The 23,424-nt window shown below is 41.1% G+C and overlaps 1 protein-coding gene and 1 long non-coding RNA gene across 11 annotated transcripts in view; both read right to left on the reverse strand.

Moving 5' to 3' along the window:
* The window catches only part of LOC128031720 (uncharacterized), a 36,814-nt gene extending 30,578 nt beyond the window's left edge, over window positions 1–6,236 (reverse strand). For 9 of the 10 annotated variants that reach the window (XR_008188150.1, XR_008188147.1, XR_008188151.1 and 6 more), the window contains exon 1: window positions 3,869–6,236. This is a non-coding gene — a long non-coding RNA (uncharacterized LOC128031720). The remainder of the gene's footprint in view (window positions 1–3,868) is intronic. The other variant, XR_008188152.1, reaches the window with a different exon arrangement.
* Window positions 1–23,424, reverse strand: part of LOC128031714 (isthmin-2-like) — a 127,752-nt gene that overhangs the window by 77,380 nt on the left and 26,948 nt on the right. The gene's annotated exons all lie outside the window — the stretch shown is intronic.

Raw genomic sequence — 23,424 nt, forward strand, 5'->3', positions numbered from 1 at the left:
CCTAGCAACCACCCCGATTACCCTAGCAACCATCCTTGGTACCTTAGCAACGGCCCTAGCAACCATCATGGGGACCCTAGCAACCGCCCTAGCAACCACTCCGGGTACCTTAGCAACCACATAGCAACACCCTAGCAACCGCCCCAGTTACCCTAGCAACCACCCTGGGTACCTTAGCAACGGCCATAGCAACCATCATGGGGACCCTAGCAACCGCCCTAGCAACCACCCCGAGTACCCTAGCAACCACATAGCAAGACCCTAGCAACCATTCAGATTACCCTAGCAACCACCCTGGGTACCTTAGCAACCACCATGGGGAACCTAGCAACCGCCCTAGCAACCACCCCGGGTACCTTAGCAACCATCGTAGCAACCTCATTGCAACAACCTAGCAACAGGGCGCCAAGTTTTGCCACTGCAAGCACCACTCACATTTTCTTCAGGAAATGTACCTTCTAGTTATTCTTATTCTTCTTCCGCCAAAATTTCGGCGCGTAACTTGTCCCGCAGTTTTTGACACAGACCAACGAAACAGGCGTCAAATCGTGCGGCCTAATCGGGAATGGTGTGCTATGACTTTTATAAGCGATCGGGCGTACGATGTTCGTACACCGGGCGAAAAAACGGCCGAAAAATCGCATAGACAATGCATTACGGCCAACTTTGACGGATTGTAGCTCCGAGAGAGAATTTCGCAGAAACATGTGAATCACCACATTTGGAGAGGCTATCAGGCTGTGCGCGATCATACCCCGCAATGGGGAATAAGTTGTACCCCTGGGGCGCTAGAGACCCCCAAATTTGCCCCATACTAAGCCAATGGGGAGGGATCGCCCATGAAACAATGTGTTTTTCCTACTGTGGGAAATTACATAGGGATTTTGCATTGAACATAACTATGGATCACATAGTCATAGAGACAAGGGGGTGGGCTCATTTGAATCAGGCAACCAATCAGTCTCTCAGGATCACTGTGAATCTATCAAGCCACGCCCTAGCAACCATATAGAGCGCCATAGCAACAAGCCCCATAGACTTCCATTGAAAAAGATCAAATGAATAACTTTGGATAGAAGTGTCATAGAAACATGAGGGTGGGCTCGTTTGACTCGGGCAGCAAACGGCCAATCATGTATCTCCTTCAAGACAACCTAGCCACGCCCTAGCAACCATTAAGAGCTACCTAGCAACCTAAATCCAAAGATAGATATCTTAACATCTGAAAGACATAGAAGCATGGGGGTTGGCTTATATTAGCAAGCAACCATTGGAGTATCATCATTGGCAGCTGCCAGGCCACTCCCTAGCAACCAAACCCAGTACCCTAGCAACCGTTTTGCAAGATCTATATCTCTGCATCAGAACATCGTAGAGGCATGGGGGTTGGTTTATATTGGCGAGCAGCCTTTGGAGTATCACCATTGGCAGCTGCCAGGCCACTCCATAGCAACCAAACGGAGTACCCTAGCAACCGTTTTGCACGACCTATATCTCTGCATCAGAACATCGTACAGACATGGCGGTTGGATTTTTTTGACTCATGCTAGAACACTGGACTTCCAACATGCTAGTCATGCTAGCAGTGATTAGCTTCATGCTAATAGTGATTAGCTAAGTGCTCAAATGGGCTAAGAACTCTATAATAACTACATAGTGACCATCTGTGACAACTACCAACCACCTAGTAACATCATAGCAACCACCCAGAAGACCATAGCAACTGCCTAGCAACCAGCCGAAACACCCTAGCAACCGCCTAGCAACACCTTAGCAACCACCCCAAGTACCATAGCAACTGCCTAGCAACCACCCAGGTTACCATAGCAACCGCCCTAGCAACCACCCCGGTTACCCTAGCAACCACATAGCAACACCCTAGCAACCGCCCCAATTACCCTAGCAACCACCCTGGGTACCTTAGCAACGGCCCTAGCAACCATCATGGGGACCCTAGCAACCGCCCTAGCAACCACCCCGGGTACCCTAGCAACCGCATAGCAACACCCTAGCAACCGCCCCGATTACCATAGCAACCACCCTGAGTACCCTAGCAACGGCCCTAGCAACCATCATGGGGACCCTAGCAACCGCCCTAGCAACCACCCCGGGTACCCTAGCAACCACATAGCAACACCCTAGCAACCACCCCGATTACCCTAGCAACCACCCTAGGTACCCTAGCAACGGCCCTAGCAACCATCATGGGGACCCTAGCAACCGCCCTAGCAACCACCCCTGGTACCCTAGCAACCACATAGCAACACCCTAGCAACCACCCCAATTACCCTAGCAACCACCCTGGGTACCCTAGCAACGGCCCTAGCAACCATCATGGGGACCCTAGCAACCGCCCTAGCAACCACCCTGGGTACCCTAGCAACCACATAGCAAGACCCTAGCAACCATTCAGATTACCCTAGCAACCACCCTGGGTACCTTAGCAACCATCATGGGGACCCTAGCAACCGCCCTAGCAACCACCCAGGGTACCTTAGCAACCACCGTAGCAACCTCATTGCAACAACCTAGCAACAGGGCGCCGAGTTTTGCCACTGCAAGCACCACTCACATTTTCTTCAGGAAATGTACCTTCTAGTTATTAGTGGTGCTTGCCATAGGCAAAGCATCACTATTATTATCTCACATACTTATTATTCTTCTTCTTACTTCTTCCGTACAAAACTTCGGCGCGTAACTCGTCCCGCAGTTTTTGTCACAGACCAACGAAACAGGCGTCAAATCGTGCGGCCTATTGAGGAGAGGTGTGCTATGACTTTTATAAGCGATCGGGCGTACGATGTTCGTACAGCGGGCGAAAAAATGGCCGAAAAACGTCCCATAGGAAATGCATTACTGAAAACTTTGACGGATTATAGCACAGAGAGGGAGTTTCGTAGAAACACGTAAATCTCCACATTTGGAGAGGCTATCAGGCTGTGCGAGAACATACCTCGAAGTGGGGTAAAAGTTGTACCCCTGGGGTGCTAGAGACCCCCAAAGTTGCCCCATTGACATAGTATGGTGAGGGATCGCCCATGAAACACTGTGCTTTTCCTACTATGGGAAATTACATAGGGATATTGTATTGAACATAACTCTGCATCACAGTGTCATAGAGACAAGGGGGTGGGCTCATTTGAATCAGGCAACCAATCAGCCTCTCAGGATCACTGTGAATCTATCAAGCCACTCCCTAGCAACCATATAGAGCGCCATAGCAACAAGCCCCATAGACTTCCATTGAAAAAGATCAAATTAATAACTTTGGATAGAAGTGTCATAGAAACGTGAGGGTGGGCTCGTTTGACTCGGGCAGCAAACGGCCAATCATGTATCTCCTTCAAGACAACCTAGCCACGCCCTAGCAACAATTAAGAGCTACCTAGCAACCCACAGTATAGAGAGATATCTTAACATCTGAAAGACATAGAAGCATGGGGGTTGGTTTATATTAGCAAGCAACCATTGGAGTATCATCATTGGCAGCTGCCAGGCCACTCCCTAGCAACCAAACACAGTACCCTAGCAACCGTTTTGCAAGATCTATATCTCTGCATCAGAACATCGTACAGACATGGCGGTTGGATTTTTTGACTCATGCTAGCAAACTGGACTTCCAACATGCTAGTCATGCTAGCAGTGATTAGCTACATGCTAATAGTGATTAGCTAAGTGCTCAAATGGGCTAAGAACTCTATAATAACTACATAGTGACCATCTGTGACAACTACCAACCACCAAGTAACATCATAACAACCACCCTGGTTACCATAGCAACTGCCTAGCAACCACCCCGGGTACCCTAGCAACCACATAGCAACTGCCTAGCAACCGCCCCAATTACCCTAGCAACCACCCTTGGTACCCTAGCAACGGCCCTAGCAACCATCATGGGGACCCTAGCAACCGCCCTAGCAACCACCCCGGGTACCCTAGCAACCACATAGCAACACCCTAGCAACCACCCCGATTACCCTAGCAACCACCCTGGGTACCCTAGCAACGGCCCTAGCAACCATCATGGGGACCCTAGCAACCACCCTAGCAACCACATAGCAACACCCTAGCAACCGCCCCAATTACCCTAGCAACCACCCTGGGTACCTTAGCAACGGCCCTAGCAACCATCATGGGGACCCTAGCAACCGCCCTAGCAACCACCCTGATTACCCTAGCAACCACCGTGGGTACCCTAGCAACGGCCCTAGCAACCATCATGGGGCCCTAGCAACCACCCCGGATACCATAGCAACCACATAGCAACACCCTAGCAACCACCTCGATTACCCTAGCAACCACCCTGGGTACCCTAGCAACGGCCCTAGCAACCATCATAGGGACCCTAGCAACCACACCCTAGCAACAGAGGGGCGAGTTTTGCCACTGCAAGCACCACTCACATTTTCTTCAGGAAATGTACCTTCTAGTTCTTATTATTCTTCTTCCGCCAGAATTTCGGCGCGTAACTAGTCCCGCAGTTTTCGTCACAGACCAACGAAACAGGCGTCAAATCGTGCGGCCTAATCGGGAATGGTGTGCTATGACTTTTATAAGCGATCGGGCGTACGATGTTCGTACACCGGGCGAAATAACGGCCGAAAAATCGCATAGACAATGCATTACGGCCAACTTTGACGGATCGTAGCTCCGAGAGAGAATTTCGCAGAAACATGTGAATCACCACATTTGGAGAGGCTATCAGGCTGTGCGCGATCATACCCCGCAATGGGGTATAAGTTGTACCCCTGGGGCGCAAGAGCCCCCCAAAGTTGCCCCATACTAAGCCAATGGGGAGGGATCGCCCATGAAACAATGCGTTTTTCCTACTGTGGGAAATTACATAGGGATTTTGCATTGAACATAACTATGGATCACATAGTCATAGAGACAAGGGGGTGGGCTCATTTGAATCAGGCAACCAATCAGACTCTCATGATCATTATGAAGCTATCAAGCCACGCCCTAGCAACCATATAGAGCACCATAGCAACAAGCTCCATAGACTTCCATTGAAAAATATAAAATGAATAACTTTGGAAAGAAGTGTCATAGAAACATGAGGGTGGGCTCGATTGACTCGGGGCAGCAAATGGCCAATCACGAATCACCTTCAACACTTCATAGCCACGCCCTAGCAACCATTTGGACCTCCCTAGCGACCAAAAGCATAGAGAGATATCTTCAAATCTGAATATCATAAAGGCATGGGGGTTGGTTTATATCATTCATACTAGCAAGCAGACTTCGGAGTATCATCATTGGCAGTTGCCAGGCCACTCCCTAGCAACCAAACACAGTACCCTAGCAACCGTTTTGCAAGATCTATATCTATGCATCAGAACATCGTAGAGGCATGGGGGTTGGTTTATATTGGCGAGCAGCCTTTGGAGTATCACCATTGGCAGCTGCCAAGCCACTCCATAGCAACCAAACGGAGTACCCTAGCAACCGTTTTGCACGACCTATATCTCTGCATCAGAACATCGTACAGACATGGCGGTTGGATTTTTTTGACTCATGCTAGCACACTGGACTTCCAACATGCTAGTCATGCTAGCAGTGATTAGCTACATGCTAATAGTGATTAGCTAAGTGCTCAAATGGGCTAAGAACTCTATAATAACTACATAGTGACCATCTGTGACAACTACCCACCACCTAGTAACATCATAGCAACCACCCAGGAGACCATAGCAACTGCCTAGCAACCAGCCAAAACACCCTAGCAACCGCCTAGCAACACCTTAGCAACCACCCCAAGTACCGTAGCAACTGCCTAGCAACCACCCAGGTTACCATAGCAACCGCCCTAGCAACCACCCCGGGTACCCTAGCAACCACATAGCAACACCCTAGCAACCGCCCCAATTACCCTAGCAACCACCCTGGGTACCTTAGCAACGGCCCTAGCAACCGTCATGGGGACCCTAGCAACCGCCCTAGCAACCACCCCGGGTACCCTAGCAACCACATAGCAACACCCTAGCAACCACCCCGATTACCCTAGCAACCACCCTGAGTACCCTAGCAACGGCCCTAGCAACCATCATGGGGACCCTAGCAACCGCCCTAGCAACCACCCCGGGTACCCTAGCAACCACATAGCAACACCCTAGCAACCACCCCGATTACCCTAGCAACCACCCTGGGTACCCTAGCAACGGCCCTAGCAACCATCCTGGGGACCCTATCAACCACCCAGATTACCCTAGCAACCACCGAGGGTACCTTAGCAACCATCATGGGGACCCTAGCAACCGCCCTAGCAACCACCCAGGGTACCTTAGCAACCACCGTAGCAACCTCATTGCAACAGCCTAGCAACAGAGGGGCGAGTTTTGCCACTGCAAGCACCACTCACATTTTCTTCAGGAAATGTACCTTCTAGTTAGGGCCCGAGCACCGAAGGTGTGAGGACCCTATTGTATCTGCTCTGTTTATTATTATTATTATTATTTTTCTTCTCCCCAATGAATCGCGTTTTTGAAGGCCTAAACATACTCAAAAAGTCAGGAAAATTTGCACACACCTCCGAACTGGTGAAAATTTATGTCTGATATGGGTTTCAGAAGTGGGCGTGGCAAAATGGCTCGACAGCGCCACCTATACATGTTCAGCGGTGTGCGCCTCGAGCTACGTTTCACGCACATGTCTGAAAATCGGTAAACACATGTAAGACACCAAGACCTACAAAAAAGACTCTTGGAGCAAAATTCTAAACCCAACAGGAAGTTGGTTATTTTTAATATTATGAGCAAATTTTTTGTCATTTTTGCCATTTCCATGCATTGTATTTTAACGAACTCCTCCTAGAGATTAATTCAGATCAACACCAAATTTGGTATGCCTAATCTAAAGGCCATTGAGATGTTAAATTGCGAAGATCTTGAGTTTTCGTTGAAGGGCGTGTCCGTGGCGGCCTGGCGAATTTTGATGATTCGCCATGAAAAATGAAGTAGCTATAACTCAGACATACAATGTCCAATCAGCCCCAAACTTCACATGTTTGATGTGACTCCAAACCTGAACAGATTGACATGCCCATATTCAGTTATAGTCATAGCGCCACCTATTGGCAACAGGAAGTGACATATTTTACGCTGTGATGAACTACTCCTAGAAATTTTTTGACATCAATGTCTTTTTTGTGGTCAGTCTAATCTAAAGGCCTGTGCGATGTTCAGTTGTGAAGATCTTGAGTTTTCGTTAAAAGGCGTGTCCACGGCGCCATGGCAAAGTTCGATGTCTCGCCATGGGAATAAAAGATGTTATAACTCAGGCATAAAATGTCCGATCTTCCCCAAACTTCACATGTGTGATAAGAGTCCTGGCCTGAACACATCTGAAGGCCAATATTCCATCGGGTATGGCAAAATGGCTCTATAGCGCCACCTATACACTTTCAACGGAGTGTGCCTCGAGCTATGTTTCACGTACATGTACAAAAATCGGTACACACATGTAACACACCAATACCTACAAAAAAGTATCTTGGTACGAAATCCGAATCCCAACAGGAAGTCGGTTATTTAGAATTTTCTCTGCAAAATTGGCGTTGTTTTTGCCATTTTCAGGGGTTGTACTTTAACGAACTCCTCCTAGAGATTTATTCAGATCAACACCAAACTTGGTCAGTGTAATCTAAAGGCCTTTGTGATGTTAAATTGCGAAGATCTTGAGGTTTCGTTAAAGGGCGTGTCCATGGTGGCCTGCCAAATTTCGATGTTTCGCCATGAAAAAGGAAGTTGCTGTAACTCAGACATACAATGTCCAATCTGCCCCAAACTTCACATGTTAGATAAGACTTCTGCCCTTAACAGATCTACATGCCCATTTTCAGTGATAGTCATAGCGCCACCTGCTGGCAACAGGAAGTGACATGTTTTAGGCTGCGACAAACTACTCCTAGAATTTTTTTGAGATTAAAGTATTTTTTGTATTCAGTCTAATCTAAAGGCCTGTGCAATTTTAACTTGTGGAGATCTTGAGTTTTTGTTAAAGGGCGTGTCCATGGCGCCATGACAAATTTTGATGTCTCGCCACAGCAAGAGAAGTTGTTGTAACTCAGGCATAATTTGTTCGATCTTCCCCAAACTTCACATGTTCGATGGGAGTCCTGCCCGGAACACATTTGAAGGGCCATATTCCATTATAATGATAGCACCACCTGCTGGCACCAGGAAGATTGGCACATGTGGAATAAATGTTGATATTTTCCACTTATATTTATGAGTTTGAATGCATATTTCTCACCGTTCACCAATTTACTAAGGCCACTCACTGCCGGTGAGCCCGGGTGCGAGGGCCCGTTCATCGCTGCTTGCAGCTTTAATTAGGGCTCAAGCCTGGAGGGCGAGAGCCCTATTGTTTTCCTTAGGATTATTTGTTATTATTATTATTATTTTTCTTCAAGGTTTCGGGGGCTTTTGGGGCCCTTAACATGCTTAAAAAGTCTTGAAAATTGGCACACACATTGGAACCTGCGGCCATTAGGGCCGGGCAGAGACTGATACACGGGCGTGGCACAGGGGCTCTACAGCGCCCCCTGGAATACTGAGGGCCATATATCATACATACTTGCACGTAGACGCACGAAACTCGGTACACATGTAGATCTCATCAAACCAAACAACTTTCGTACTGCATGTCATAGGCTCCGCCCAACAGGAAGTTGGATATTTAGCGTTTAGTATTCATATTTTTCGTCAAAGTTGTGGGGGCTTTTGGGGTCCTTAACATACTCAAAAACTCTTGAAAATTTGCGCACACTTTGGAATCTGTGGCCTTTAGGAGCCTGCAGAGGCTGGGACCCGGGCGTGGCACAGGGGCTCTACGGCGCCCCCTGGATCACAGTCAGAAATGTTGATGCATAGCTCACACATACTTGCACATATTAATATCAAACTCAGTACACATATAGATCTCATCGTGCTGAACAACTTTCATATTGCATGTCATAGGCTCCGCCCAACAGGAAGTCAGCTATTTAGAGTTATGTAAAAAGCGCATGCTCTGGAATTTGAAATACTTGTCATAGGGTTTTTTGCCGATTGACACCAAACTCGGTCAACATGATCTCAAGACATTGGGGATGAAAAATTGCCAGGGGATTTTTGATATCTCGAACGGTTTGCTCGTAGTGAGGCGTTGAATTTATGGCGAGAATTGAGAAACAGGAAGTGTCTAATACCATCCACATACATTTCCTAATTGTTATAAAACTTCATCAGATTATTCATTGTATAATGTCGATCGCATATATGTGACTATTAGGAGTCAAAGTTATAGCGCCACCAACTGGCAGCAGGAAGTGTGTCATTTTCAAAATGCTTTGAATTCAGCATCTTATTTTTACTCGATTTGCTTCAAACTTCATCAGAATAATGTTAAAACACAGTCGATATAAATCTGCTGGGGGGATATTGATATCTAAAAATATTGTTGCCGTGGCAACATGTCAAACTGGAATACTTCTCAGGTGATTTTGAGGCATATAACATGCTTAGAATTTCATCAAACTCAGAACACATATCAGTATTAGTGACAGCTAGACACTGGCAAAAGTTCATAAGAGGGCGTGGAAGAGGCACTCTATAGCGCCACCTTTTGTCAAAAGTGGGGGGGTTAGTTTTAGCTACAGACACCAAACTCAGTACAAAAATTGTTCTTATCAAGACGGACAACTTTCTAATTCACAGTCATTAGCTACGACCAACAGGAAGTCGGCTATTTTGATTTGAATGTGGATAGTTTTTTACATTTAGCTGTGAATTAATGCATACTGCTCAGAGGAGAGTAACACTATAAACACCAAACTTTGTCTACATGTTGAAAAAACATTGAGGAACTTAAATTGTGAATGGGTTTTGGATAGCTTGGATGGTTTTGTCGTGGTGATTTTTTTAAATGACAGTAAAAATGGAATTATTAATTTTCCTGCATTTTTAAATTCCAAACACTTCAAAACATTTTTTCATACAGAAAAGAAAGTTATTCTGAGTAAATATGCATAGTTTCATGACTTTACAACACTGTATGGATAACAGAAAATTAAAAAACTGTCAGACATCTCATCTCACTCTGTCCCTCTGTTTGAGTGTGTGTGCTTAGACTTCCATTGTCTGAGAGAAATAGCGCCCCTACAGGTGCATATCCTGAATTAAAAAAGGGAGGAGACTCTCTTTTGGTTTCACTTTTAAATCGGTTAAAATACAAAATAATACTTGGATTTAATTCACACTGACAAGCTAAACCAACATATATGATTATTACCAGGTCAGGGCTCATTAATAATGGATGTGTGGTCAGTGATACGTGAGAAACACGAGAGATGAATCACCGCTCTGAGCACCAGCGTGTGGAATGATGAGCTCAGAAAAACGAGTTTATTCTTGTTTTATAGCTATTAAAAATAAAGTATTGCAGCGATATCACACAATTCACCAATTAGAACACACCAAGAGCTAAATTAAGATGTTTTTGAACTGTTTGTGTGATAATGAAATATTCGCGGCTGCCTATCTGAAATCACTGCCTCCGATCAGCGCGCACAGTGTCACAAGTTCAAAACAAATGAATTTATTCTTGTTTAAGAGCTTTTTAAAATAAATTATCGCCATAAATGCACACTATACACCCATTATAACACAACACGAGCTAAATACAGGTGTTTGTGACCCGTTTATGTGCGCAAGACTATTTGAAAGCGCGACTGGCAGAATAACATATATCTCTCGAGCTGCAGGATTCTGTCTTTCGTCGTAAGAACGAACACATCACGGACAAGATTATTTCAAAACACATAATAGCTTGGCGAATATAAACGAAAACAGCCACGTGAACATAAACTGTTGAGAAATAAATCTGAAGTGGATCTACTGGATTTTAATATTAAGTGACCGCATATACCAGCTGCTTCTGTCTTCAATTTTAATCTATATAAAAAATTAAACTATATAAAAAATTAAAAAATTGGCTGCTTTTTTAATGTGTGTACGTATTTATTTATTATTTTGCTCTAACAAGACTTAATCTATATTTAATTAAATCAATTACATTTGATTTTACATTTGATTTTTCCATTTCTGCATCTAAACGCCTAAAAACCTAAAACATGCTCTATTATACTATTGTTAGCAATTTCTTTATCGTCCAATTTATCTGGTGTACACACTTTTATTTTCATAATAAACTTGTTTGTTAGATTATACACAGTTACAGTGGTCTATAATAAATATTGACAGGTTTTATTCAAGTTGTTTAGAATGATTGCTGTAGGCTAATTTTTTAAAATGTAAATCCAAATAAAAAAATAAAATAAAAAAATAAATAAAAAATAAATAAATAAAAAAACATTGGAAAAGAATAACTTGTACTTTTTTATACATTTTGTATAGTTTCATAGTTTATGCATTATAATTATAAAAACAAATAAATTTAGCCACTCACATAGAAATCTTAGGCCTTATCCTTTTCTGACAGTTTTAGGGATTTTTAAAAATCCTAAAAAACCTTATTTGTGCTGCAAATAATAATTTCAAACTAATTTGATACTGACCTCTGACATCCTGTGACATGATATTTATTTGAATTTACATAATCTCATGGATGTAACAGTAAATCTGTTCAGCTCACAGATCAAGACTAAGCTGTAATGCAAGCAGAACTTTCACAAATGCTTGTAGGTCAATAAAATCATTACAAAACACTTACAAATCATTTAAGGGATTTGATAACACTGTAAAATAATGTCTAATTTGTTAACATTAGCAAATGCATTGATAACACTTTATAATAACTGTACTATATCTTTAAAATTTTTCATTCCAACTCGTAGAAGTCATCATTTGAAGGAAGCACAGTAAGTTTCATAGCTTTATCATTTTCAAGAGCCAGCATAAAATTAAAACTATCATAACATATAAATCAAGCTTGCAATTCTTAGTACCAATAATGACCACCAGATGGAGCTATAGGATTACTTTTAAATAATTATTGTAGAAACAAGTATGATTTAAATCATTTATAGAAATCTTTCAAAGAAAAATAATATGAATGTTATGTATTTTACTGATAAAATGACCCTCACTTAATTAGAATAACAAGCTGAAGTATTGTGAACTGTATATTAAGAATAATTCTTTATAGGCTTTATGGACAGACACGTTTTGAGTGACTCTTGAAGGATCAGCACCACATCCTCTTTTACCACTGTTTAAAGCATTTATCTTACAGAACAGGTGCGAATTAGTTTTGGATAGCTTGAATGGTTTTGTCGTGGTGATTTATTGAAATAACAGTAAAGAAGTAACCAGTAAATGTCTTTTATTTTTTTAAGATCAGCTTCTAAACACTTCAAAAAAATGTACACATAGAAGACAAGTCATTCTGAGGAAATATGCATAGTTTCATGACTATACAACACTATATGGATGATAGAAAATTAAAAAACTACCATACATCTGATGTCACTCTGTCCCTCTGTCACTGTGGGTAATGTGTGTCTGTGAGTGTGTGTGTTTGTGTGTGTGTTAAGTGAATTAGGTGTGAAACTATCAAGGAGCATTTAGTCTCCAGCGCCAACATTTTACAGAACTGCCACTTTCCTGGAGTCTCCAGAATTATTCTGTGTCAGGTTATGAGAGATCTAAGATTCCAAAAAAATATTTAATTAGAATACCATGAAGTATTGTGAAATACTATATATTAAGACTTTATATATATGCTTTATGAACAGATCAGAGTGACTCGTGAAGGACCAGCACCACCTCCTCTTGTCCGATGGTTTTGAGGAATATATCTTCCAGAATCCGGGATTAAGATTTAGGAGCTCATTTTTATTCCACCTCCTTTCCTGAAAGTCTGTCTTGCAGAATTGACTAAAAATTAATCTTCACATTAATTACTAATTATTTTGCAATTCTTTTTGTCAGTTCTTCTTGACCTGTTTTTTTCTTCTTCTTTTCTGACCTCATGACCCAGTCAGCATTTTTTGTATAATGGTCAAGTCTTAACTTATCCATTTCTGTATTGCATTTGTGTTTGATATTTCTCATGGGTTTTTTATAATTTTCGACTTTGAGTTAAAACTCTTTTTTAGCACATTTCATCTGTAAAAGAAAACATGCCTAATAATTCTGCACATGAATATAAGGAGTTTTTCTCTTCAAGCTTTCCTGGACTATTGTATAGCACTCATAAATGATTAAATAAAAATTAATGGTAGTTATTAAGATTGATATGGTTTGGAATTGGTAAAATGTGCTTGGAAAAAAATCACAATAAAACAATGTTTTAATGTTTAAGTTTGGAATATTAACTGACATGAATGAATGCTATATAAATATTGTTCATGTTAACATAATGTTTATGAATGAAATCTTATTGTAAAGTGTTACTCAAGTTATATATATATATTGTTCTGTGAATGTGATTTTAAAGTCTAGATGATTCGGATTAACCCTTTAACTGCCATATCCTTTAAAACCTCACTGCCAGAGGGATAATGTGAATGCATGTGCCCGCTGGGCACAGTTTATCTGATGCCACCGGGGTGGCGATGGCATTGGTGGCTTGAGCCCGCCATCGCTGCTTGCAGCTATATTTATTATTATTATTCTTCTTCTCTAAGATGAATCGCATTTTTGAGGGCCTAAACATGCTCGAAAAGTCATGAAACTTTGCACACACCTCAGAACTGGCGAAAATTTACGTCTGATATGGGTTTCAGAAGTGGGTGTGGCAAAATGGCTCAACAGCGCCACCTATACACGTTCAACGGTGTGCGCCTCGAGCTACGTTTCATGTACATGTATGAAAATCGGTATACACATGTAACTCTCCAATACCTACAAAAAAGTCTCTTGGAGCAAAATCCGAAACCCAACAGGAAGTCGGTTATTACTAATATTATGAGCAAATTTTGTGTCATTTTTGTCATTTCCATGCGTTGTATTTTGACGAACTCCTCCTAGAGATTCATTCAGATCAACACCAAATTTGGTATGCCTAATCTGAAGGCCTTTGCGATGTTAAATTGCGAAGCTTTTGAGTTTTCGTTAATGGGCGTGTCCGTGGTGGCCTGGCGAATTTCGATGATTCGCCATGAAACTGGAAGTTGCTATAACTCAGACATACAATGACCAATCTGCCCCAAACTTCACATGTTTGATGAGACTCCTGACCTGAACAGATTGACATGCCCACATTCAGTTATAGTCATAGCGCCACCTATTGGCAACAGGAAGTGACATATTTTACACTGCGATGAACTACTCCTAGAAATTTTATGACATCAATGTATTTTTTGTTGTCAGTCTAATCTAAAGGCCTGTGCGATGTTAAGTTGTGAAGATCTTGAGTTTTCGTTAAAAGGCGTGTCCATGGCGCCGTCACGAAGTTCGATGTCTCGCCATGGGAATAAAAGATGTTATAACTCAGGCATAAAATGTCCGATCTTCCCCAAACTTCACATGTGTGATAAGAGTCCTGGCCTGAACACATCTGAAGGCCAAAATTCCATCAGGTGTGGCAAAATGGCTCGATAGCGCCACCTATACACTTTCAACAGAGTGCGCCTCGAGCTATGTTTCACGTACATGTACAAAAATCGGTATACACATGTAACACACCAATACCTACAAAAAAGTCTCTTGGTACGAAATCCGAATCCCAACAGGAAGTCGGTTATTTAGAATTTTCTCTGCAAAATTGGCGTTGTTTTTGCCATTTTCAGGGGTTGTACTTTAACGAACTCCTCCTAGAGATTTATTCAGATCAACACCAAACCTGGTCAGTGTAATCTTAAGCCCTTTGCGATGTTAAATTGTGAAGATCTTTAGATTTCGTTAAAGGGCGTGTCCATGGCGGCCTGACAAATATTGATGTTTCGCCATGAAAAAGGAAGTTGCTGTAACTCAGACATACAATGTCCAATCTGCCCCAAACTTCACATGTTAGATAAAACTTCTGCCCTTAACAGATCTACTTGCCCACATTCAGTTATAGTCATAGCGCCACCTATTGGCAACAGGAAGTGACATGTTTTACACTGCGACAAAATACTCCTATAATTTTTTTGAGATTAACATATATTTTGTGGTCAGTCTAATCTAAAGGCCTGTGCAATGTTAACTTTTGGAGATCTTGAGTTTTTGTTAAAGGGCGTTTCCATGGCGCCATGACAAAATTTGATGTCTTGCCACAGCAAGAGAAGTTGTTGTAACTCAAGCATAAAATGTTCAATCTTCCCCAAACTTCACATGTTTGATAAGAGTCTTGGCCTGAACACCTCTGAAGGCCAATATTCCATTATAATGATAGCGCCACCTGCTGGCAACGGTAAGATTGGCACATATATGGGATATACTTTGATATATTCCACTTATATTTAGGACATTAAATGCATATTTTTCAACGTTCACCTTTTTACTAAAGCCACACGATGGCGGTGAGCCCGGGTGCGAGGGCCCGTTCATCGCTGCTTGCAGCTTTAATTATTATTATTATTCTTCTTCTCCAAAATGAATCGCATTTTTGAGGGCCTAAACATGCTCGAAAAGTCATGAAACTTTGCACACACCTCAGAACTGGCGAAAATTTACGTCTGATATGGGTTTCAGAAGTGGGTGTGGCAAAATGGCTCAACAGCGCCACCTATACACGTTTAACGGTGTGCGCCTCGAGCTACGTTTCATGTACATGTATGAAAATCGGTATACTCATGTAACTCTCCAATACCTACAAAAAAGTCTCTTGGAGCAAAATCCGAAACCCAACAGGAAGTCGGTTATTACTAATATTATGAGCAAATTTTGTGTCATTTTTGTCATTTCCATGCGTTGTATTTTAACGAACTCCTCCTAGAGATTCATTCAGATCAACACTAAATTTGGTATGCCTAATCTGAAGGCCTTTGCGATGTTAAATTGTGAAGCTTTTGAGTTTTCGTTAATGGGCGTGTCCGTGGCGGCCTGGCGAATTTCGATGATTCGCCATGAAACAGGAAGTTGCTATAACTCAGACATACAATGACCAATCTGCCCCAAACTTCACATGTTTGATGAGACTCCTGACCTGAACAGATTGACATGCCCATATTCAGTTATAGTCATAGCGCCACCTATTGGCAACAGGAAGTGACATATTTTACACTGCGATGAACTACTCCTAGACATTTTATGACATCAATGTATTTTTTGTGGTCAGTCTAATCTAAAGGCCTGTGCGATGTTAAGTTGTGAAGATCTTGAGTTTTCGTTTAAGGCGAGACACTGCAGGCAAAAACAATGTTTTTTCAAGCACCTGTCAATTTTGAGATTTTGGGCTTTTTGGTTTTTCATAAAGTGCTTTTTCAAACTAGTGGAAGGAAAACATCCAAAAGACACTGTTAAGTGTTTCTTTTATAGCACTTTATCTGTTTGTGTCAATAGATTTCAATTACAATACATATTTTTAAAGGCCGTTTTCTCAAAATGAGTTTTTTCTTCAACACTGAGCCATAAATCTCAACTTCAGTAGCACGTACACACACCAAACTTGACATTTTTATTCCTGTCTGTATTCTGAAGATTTTTACAGAGGGATTTGTTCATATATATTTTCCTTGATTATATACAACATTTTATTCCCCCAAAAATTGTGAAAATATATTGTTTTCTGGCTGTTCAAAGTATTTTCTGAATTATGGAGTGACAAAAAAAGATAACCAGAATTCCCTCTGTAAAAACATTTGACTCTAATATGTCAAAAAAATTAAACAAAAAATTTGAAACTGACTTCATCTAGTGTTCAGATTTTTGTACTAGAAATGTATGCAAATTAGCACATATTTCATTAAAGAATGCCTCATTTGCATATTTAAACATAAAATTTTTGAAAACTTGTAATACAAAAAATGTTTGCAATAATCAATGTAATCAATCAACTGGGTAAGTAAGGTGATAACTATTAGATATTTTTTTTTCCCTATTCACCTGCAGTGTCTCGCCTTAAAGGCGTGTCCATGGCGCCGTCACGAAGTTCGATGTCTCGCCATGGGAATAAAATATGTTATAACTCAGGCATAAAATGTCCGATCTTCCCCAAACTGCACATGTGTGATAAGAGTCCTGGCCTGAACACATCTGAAGGCCAAAATTCCATCAGGTGTGGCAAAATGGCTCGATAGCGCCACCTATACACTTTCAACAGAGTGCGCCTCGAGCTATGTTTCACGTACATGTACAAAAATCGGTATACATATGTAACACACCAATACCTACAAAAAAGTATTTTGGTACGAAATCCGAATCCCAACAGGAAGTCGGTTATTTAGAATTTTCTCTGCAAAATTGGCGTTGTTTTTGCCATTTTCAGGGGTTGTACTTTAACGAACTCCTCCTAGAGATTTATTCAGATCAACACCAAACCTGGTCAGTGTAATCTTAAGCCCTTTGCGATGTTAAATTGCGAAGATCTTTAGATTTCGTTAAAGGGCGTGTCCATGGGGGCCTGACAAATTTCGATGTTTCGCCATGAAAAAGGAAGTTGCTGTAACTCAGACATACAATGTCCAATCTGCCCCAAACTTCACATGTTAGATAAAACTTCTGCCCTTAACAGATCTACATGCCCACATTCAGTTATAGTCATAGCGCCACCTATTGGCAACAGGAAGTGACATGTTTTACACTGCGACAAACTACTCCTATAATTTTTTTGAGATTAACATATATTTTGTGGTCAGTCTAATCTAAAGGCCTGTGCAATGTTAACTTTTGGAGATCTTGAGTTTTTGTTAAAGGGCGTTTCCATGGCGCCATGACAAAATTTGATGTCTTGCCACAGCAAGAGAAGTTGTTGTAACTCAAGCATAAAATGTTCAATCTTCCCCAAACTTCACATGTTCGATAAGAGTCCTGGCCTGAACACATCTGAAGGCCAATATTCCATTATAATGATAGCGCCACCTGCTGGCAACGGTAAGATTGGCACATATATGGGATATACTTTGATATATTCCACTTATATTTAGGACATTAAATGCATATTTCTCAACGTTCACCTTTTTACTAAAGCAACACGATGGCGGTGAGCCCGGGTGCGAGGGCCCATTCATCGCTGCTTGCAGCTTTAATTATTATTATTAGGGCTCAAGCCCGAAGGGGCGAAGAGCCCTATTGTTCTTCTAAGGATTATTCTTGTTAGGGCTCAAGCCTGGAGGGCGAGAGCCCTATTGTTTTCCTTAGGATTATTAGGGCTCAAGCCCGAAGGGGCGAAGAGCCCTATTGTTCCCCTAAGGATTATTCTTATTATTATTATTATTATTTTTTTTATTTTTTTTTAAACCTTCCGGGCATTTTTGGGGGCCTTAACATGCTCAAAAACTCTTGAAAATTGGCACACTCATTGGAATCTGCGGCCATCAGGACGCCACAGAGACTGGGACCCGGGCGTGGCACAGGGGCTCTACAGCGCCCCCTGGAACACAGTCAGACACCTTGAACCATAGCTCACACACACTTGCATGTATTTATATGAAACTCAGTACACTTATAGATCTCATTGAGCTGAACAACTTTCGCACTCTATGTCATAGGCTCCGCCCAACAGGAAGTCAGCTATTCAGGGCTGTTTAAAAAAAGCATGCTCTGGAATTTGAAATACTCCTCTGAGGTTTTCAACCCATTCGCCACGAAACTCGGTGAACATGATCTCAAGACATTGGGGATGAAAAATTGCGAGGGGATTTTTGATATCTCGAACGGTTTGCTCGTGGCGAGGCTTTGAAATTATGGCGAGAAATAAGAAACAGGAAATGTCTAATAACATCCACATACATTTCCTGAATTTGATCAAACTTCATTGGTTTGTTCGTTGTATGATACTGATCGTATATATGTGACTATTAAGAGTCAACATTATAGCGCCACCAACTGGCAGCAGGAAGTGTGTCATTTTCCAAATGCTTTGAATTCAGCATCTTATTTTTACTCTATTTACTTAAAACTTCATCAGAATAATGACAAAACACGGCCGATGTAAATCTGTTGTGGGGATATTGATATCTGATATAGTGTTGCCATGGCAACGTGTCAAACTTGAATGTTCTGTTATGGTGAGTTTGAGGCAGACAACAAGCTCAGATTTACATGAAACTCAAAACACATATCAGTATTAGTGATAGCTAGACAATGGCAAAAGCTTTTAAAAGGGCGTGAAGGAGGCACTCTATAGCGCCACCTTTTGTCAAAAGTGGGGGGGGTTAGTTTTAGCTACAGACACCAAACTTGGTACATAAATTGTTCTTCTCAAGACGGACAACTTTCTAATTCGCAGTCATAAGCTACGACCAACAGGAAGTTGGCTATTTTGACTTGAATATGGATTTTTGGGAATTTTCTTTTGTGAATTAATGCATACTCCTCCCAGGGGAAGTACACTATACACACCAAACTTTGTCTACATTAAGAAAAACCATTGAGGAACTTAAATTGTGAACGGATTTTGGTTAGCTTGAACGGTTTTGTCGTGGTGAATTTTTGAAATGACAGTAAAAAGGGAAACATTAATTGTCTTGTATGTTTAAATTGCAGCTTCCAAACACTTCAAAGCATTTTTTCATACAAAGATCAAATCATTCTGAGGAAATATGCATAGTTTCACGACTTTACAACACTGTATGGATAAAAGAAAATTAAAAAACTGTCAGACTTCTCAACTGACATGATCTCACTCTGGCCACCCTGTCTGTGTGAGGGAAGGGAGGGGGAGAGGGAGGGGGAGTGTGAGGGGGTTGGTGACTGTGACAGTGTGTGTGGACTGTAGGGAGGGGCTGTCTGGCAGAGAGAGAGAGAGAGAGAGAGACCTAATCATCCCTTTAATAATCAGGAAAAAAAATCTATATTTTAAATTGTTATTGTTTTTGTTGTTGCTAATGGTGGTGTTTTTTCCTTTCATTACAGGTTAAGAAATCTCTTAGGCCTTATCCTTTTCTGACAGTTTTAGGGATTTAAAAACATCCCAAGAACCCTAATTTGTGCTGCAAATAATAATTTCAAACTCATTTGATACTGACCTATGACAACCTGTGACGTGACATGACATTTATTAATATCATGGATGTAACAGTAAAACTCTTCAACTGACAGATAAAGCTGCAATGCAAGCAAAACTATTTCACAAATGCTTATAGGTCATTAAAATCATTACAAAACACTAATACATTATTTAAGGATTTGGTAACACTGTAAAATAATGTCTAATTTGTTAACATTAGTATATGCAATGGTAACACTTTATAATAATTGCACTCATTAGCTAAGCATTAGTAAATAGTTCATGATTATAAAGCCTTTTCCCTTAATAATAGTCATTATTAAGCAGTAATACATCCATAAATAAATTGTTCTTGGTTTAAAAGCACATATATTACAAAGGAGATTAAAGTCTCAGTTGTCTTATAAAATAAATAAATAAACACAACCCAGTTTGATTCAGAATTCAGAAATATTTATTTCAAGATGCAATAAAAGGAAACTGTACACTTGAATAGCTTTTATGCGATTCTTGAAGGATTAGCATCACCTCCTCTTGTAAGATGGTTTGAGGAATATATCTTCGAGATTGTACCGCTGCTCCCTATATGCATAGTATGCAGTCTTCTTAGGGCACCAACTCCCAGAGGGGGCACCATCCCAGTTGCTCAAAAAAACAAAAAAAAAAACATGCGCCATTCTCCCATCCGCGCTCGCGACCGCTCACACCTCATGTTTGCGGCTGAATGTTCGTAATTGATGGATGGACATCTATGCCTGGGTATAGGACATCAGCAATCCGGAACAGAGAAAAGAAAACTAAAGAAAATAAAACAGGCATAAAGTTGTCTTGACATTGGAGTTTCTAGAGTCTCAAATTTAGGGCCGGTCTCTAAAGTTACATGTGCTATTGTTAAATAATTTTCTAACGTCAGTAGCATTTGAAGAGAATGACTTACAGTCATAAAAACAACTGTAATTGTTCATCTAGGTGACAGCTATAATGCACAATTAAATTGAATGTTTGATATTTATTACAACAAACTGTAAGTCATATGTAAATTATGCTACTTTTTCACATGGGCTCAAATGCAAATTTGAAGCTCAATAGCATTTGAGAAGAAAGACTTGCAGTCATAAAACAATTGTAATGTGTTCATATAGGTGTCAGCTACAATGCACACCTTATACATTTTTTATTAATATTAAAATAAAGTGTTACTAAAGTTATATATATTGTTCTGTGTATGTGATTTCAAAGTCTAGATTGGTCGGATTAACCCTTTAACTGCCGCATCCCTTAAAACTTGATTGTCAGAGGGTTACTGTAAATGCTTATGCCCGCTGGGCACAGTTATCCTGATGCCACCGGGGTGGCGTTGCACTGATGGCTTGAGCCCGACATCGCTGCTTGCAGCTATATTTTTTTATTATTATTATTATTTTTTTCCAACGTTACGGGGGCTTTTGGGGTCCTTAACATGCTCGAAAACTCTTGAAAATTGGCACACACCTTGGAACCTGCGGCCATTAGGGCTGGGCAGAGACAGATATACGGGCGTGGCACAGGTGCTCTACAGCGCCCCCTGGAATACTGAGGGCCATATATCATACATACTTGCACGTAGACACACGAAACTCGGTACACATGTAGATCTCATCAAACCAAACAACTTTCGTACTGCATGTCATAGGCTCCGCCCAACAGGAAGTTGGTTATTTAGGGTTTAGTATTCATATTTTTCGTCAAAGTTGTGGGGGCTTTTGGGGTCCTTAACATACTCAAAAACTCTTGAAAATTTGCGCACACTTTGGAATCTGTGGCCTTTAGGAGCCTGCAGAGGCTGGGACCCGGGCGTGGCACAAGGGCTCTACGGCGCCCCCTGGATCACAGTCAGAAATGTTGATGTATAGCTCACACATACTCACACATATGCATATGAAACTCAGTACACATATAGATCTCATCGTGCCGAACAACTTTCGTATTGCATGTCATAGGCTCTGCCCAACAGGAAGTCAGCTATTTAGAGTTATGTAAAAAGCGCATGCTCTGGAATTTGAAATACTTGTCATAGGTTTTTTTGCAGATTGCCACCAAATTCGGTCAACATGATCTCAAGACATTGGGGATGAAAAATTGCCAGGGGATTTTTGATATCTCTAACGGTTTGCTCGTGGCGAGGTGTTGAAATTATGGCGAGAAATGAGAAACAGGAAGTGTCTAATACCATCCACATACATTTCCTGATTTTAATCAAACTTCATCAGATTATTCTTTGTATGATGTCGATCGCATATATGTGACTATTAGGAGTCAAAGTTATAGCGCCACCAACTGGCAGCAGGAAGTGTGTCATTTTCAAAATGCTTTGAATTCAGCATCTTATTATTACTCAATTTGCTTCAAACTTCATCAGAATAATGTTAAAACACAGCCTATATAAATCTGCTGGGGGGATATTGATATCTAAAAATATTGTTGCCGTGGCAACATGTTAAACTGGAATACTTCTCAGGTGATTTTGAGGCATATAACATGCTTAGAATTTCATCAAACTCAGAACACATATCAGTATTTATGATAACTAGACACTGGCAAAAGTTCATAAGAGGGCGTGGAAGAGGCACTCTATAGCGCCACCTTTTGTCAAAAGTGGGGGGGTTAGTTTTAGCTACAGACACCAAACTCGGTACAAAAATTGTTCTCATCAAGACGGACAACTTTCTAATTCACAGTCATCAGCTACGATCAACAGGAAGTCAGCTATTTTGATTTGAATGTGGATTTTTTTTTTACATTTAGCTGTGAATTAATGCATACTGCTCAGAGGAGAGTAACACTATACACTCCAAATTTTGTCTACATGATGCCAAAACATTTTAAACAACTTAATTTGCCAATAGATTTTGGATAGCTTGAACGGTTTTGTCTCTGTGATTTTTTTTAAATGACATTAAAAATGGAATTATTAATTTTCCTGCATTTTTTAATTCCAAACACTTCAAAACCTTTTTTCATACAGACAAAAAGTCATTCTGAGTAAATATGGATAGTTTCACGACTTTACAACACTGTATGGGTAACAGAAAATTAAAAAACTGTCAGACATCTCATCTCACTTCTGTCCCTCTGTTTGAGTGTATGTGCTTAGACTTCCATTGTCTGAGAGAAATTGCGCCCCTACAGGTGCAATTAACGGAGTTTTAGTTTCTCTTTTAAATCGGTTAAAATACAAATAAATACTTAGATTTAATTCACACTGACAAGCTAAACCAACATATATGATTATTACCGGGTCAGGGCTCATTAATAATTGATGTGTGGTCAGTGATACGTGAGAAACAGGAGAGATTAATCACCGCTCTGAGCAGGAGCGTGTGGAATGACGAGCTCAGAAAAAAC

This window comes from Carassius gibelio, chromosome A17, assembly GCF_023724105.1.
Source record: "Carassius gibelio isolate Cgi1373 ecotype wild population from Czech Republic chromosome A17, carGib1.2-hapl.c, whole genome shotgun sequence".
In the NCBI taxonomy this organism is placed as follows: domain Eukaryota; kingdom Metazoa; phylum Chordata; class Actinopteri; order Cypriniformes; family Cyprinidae; genus Carassius; species Carassius gibelio.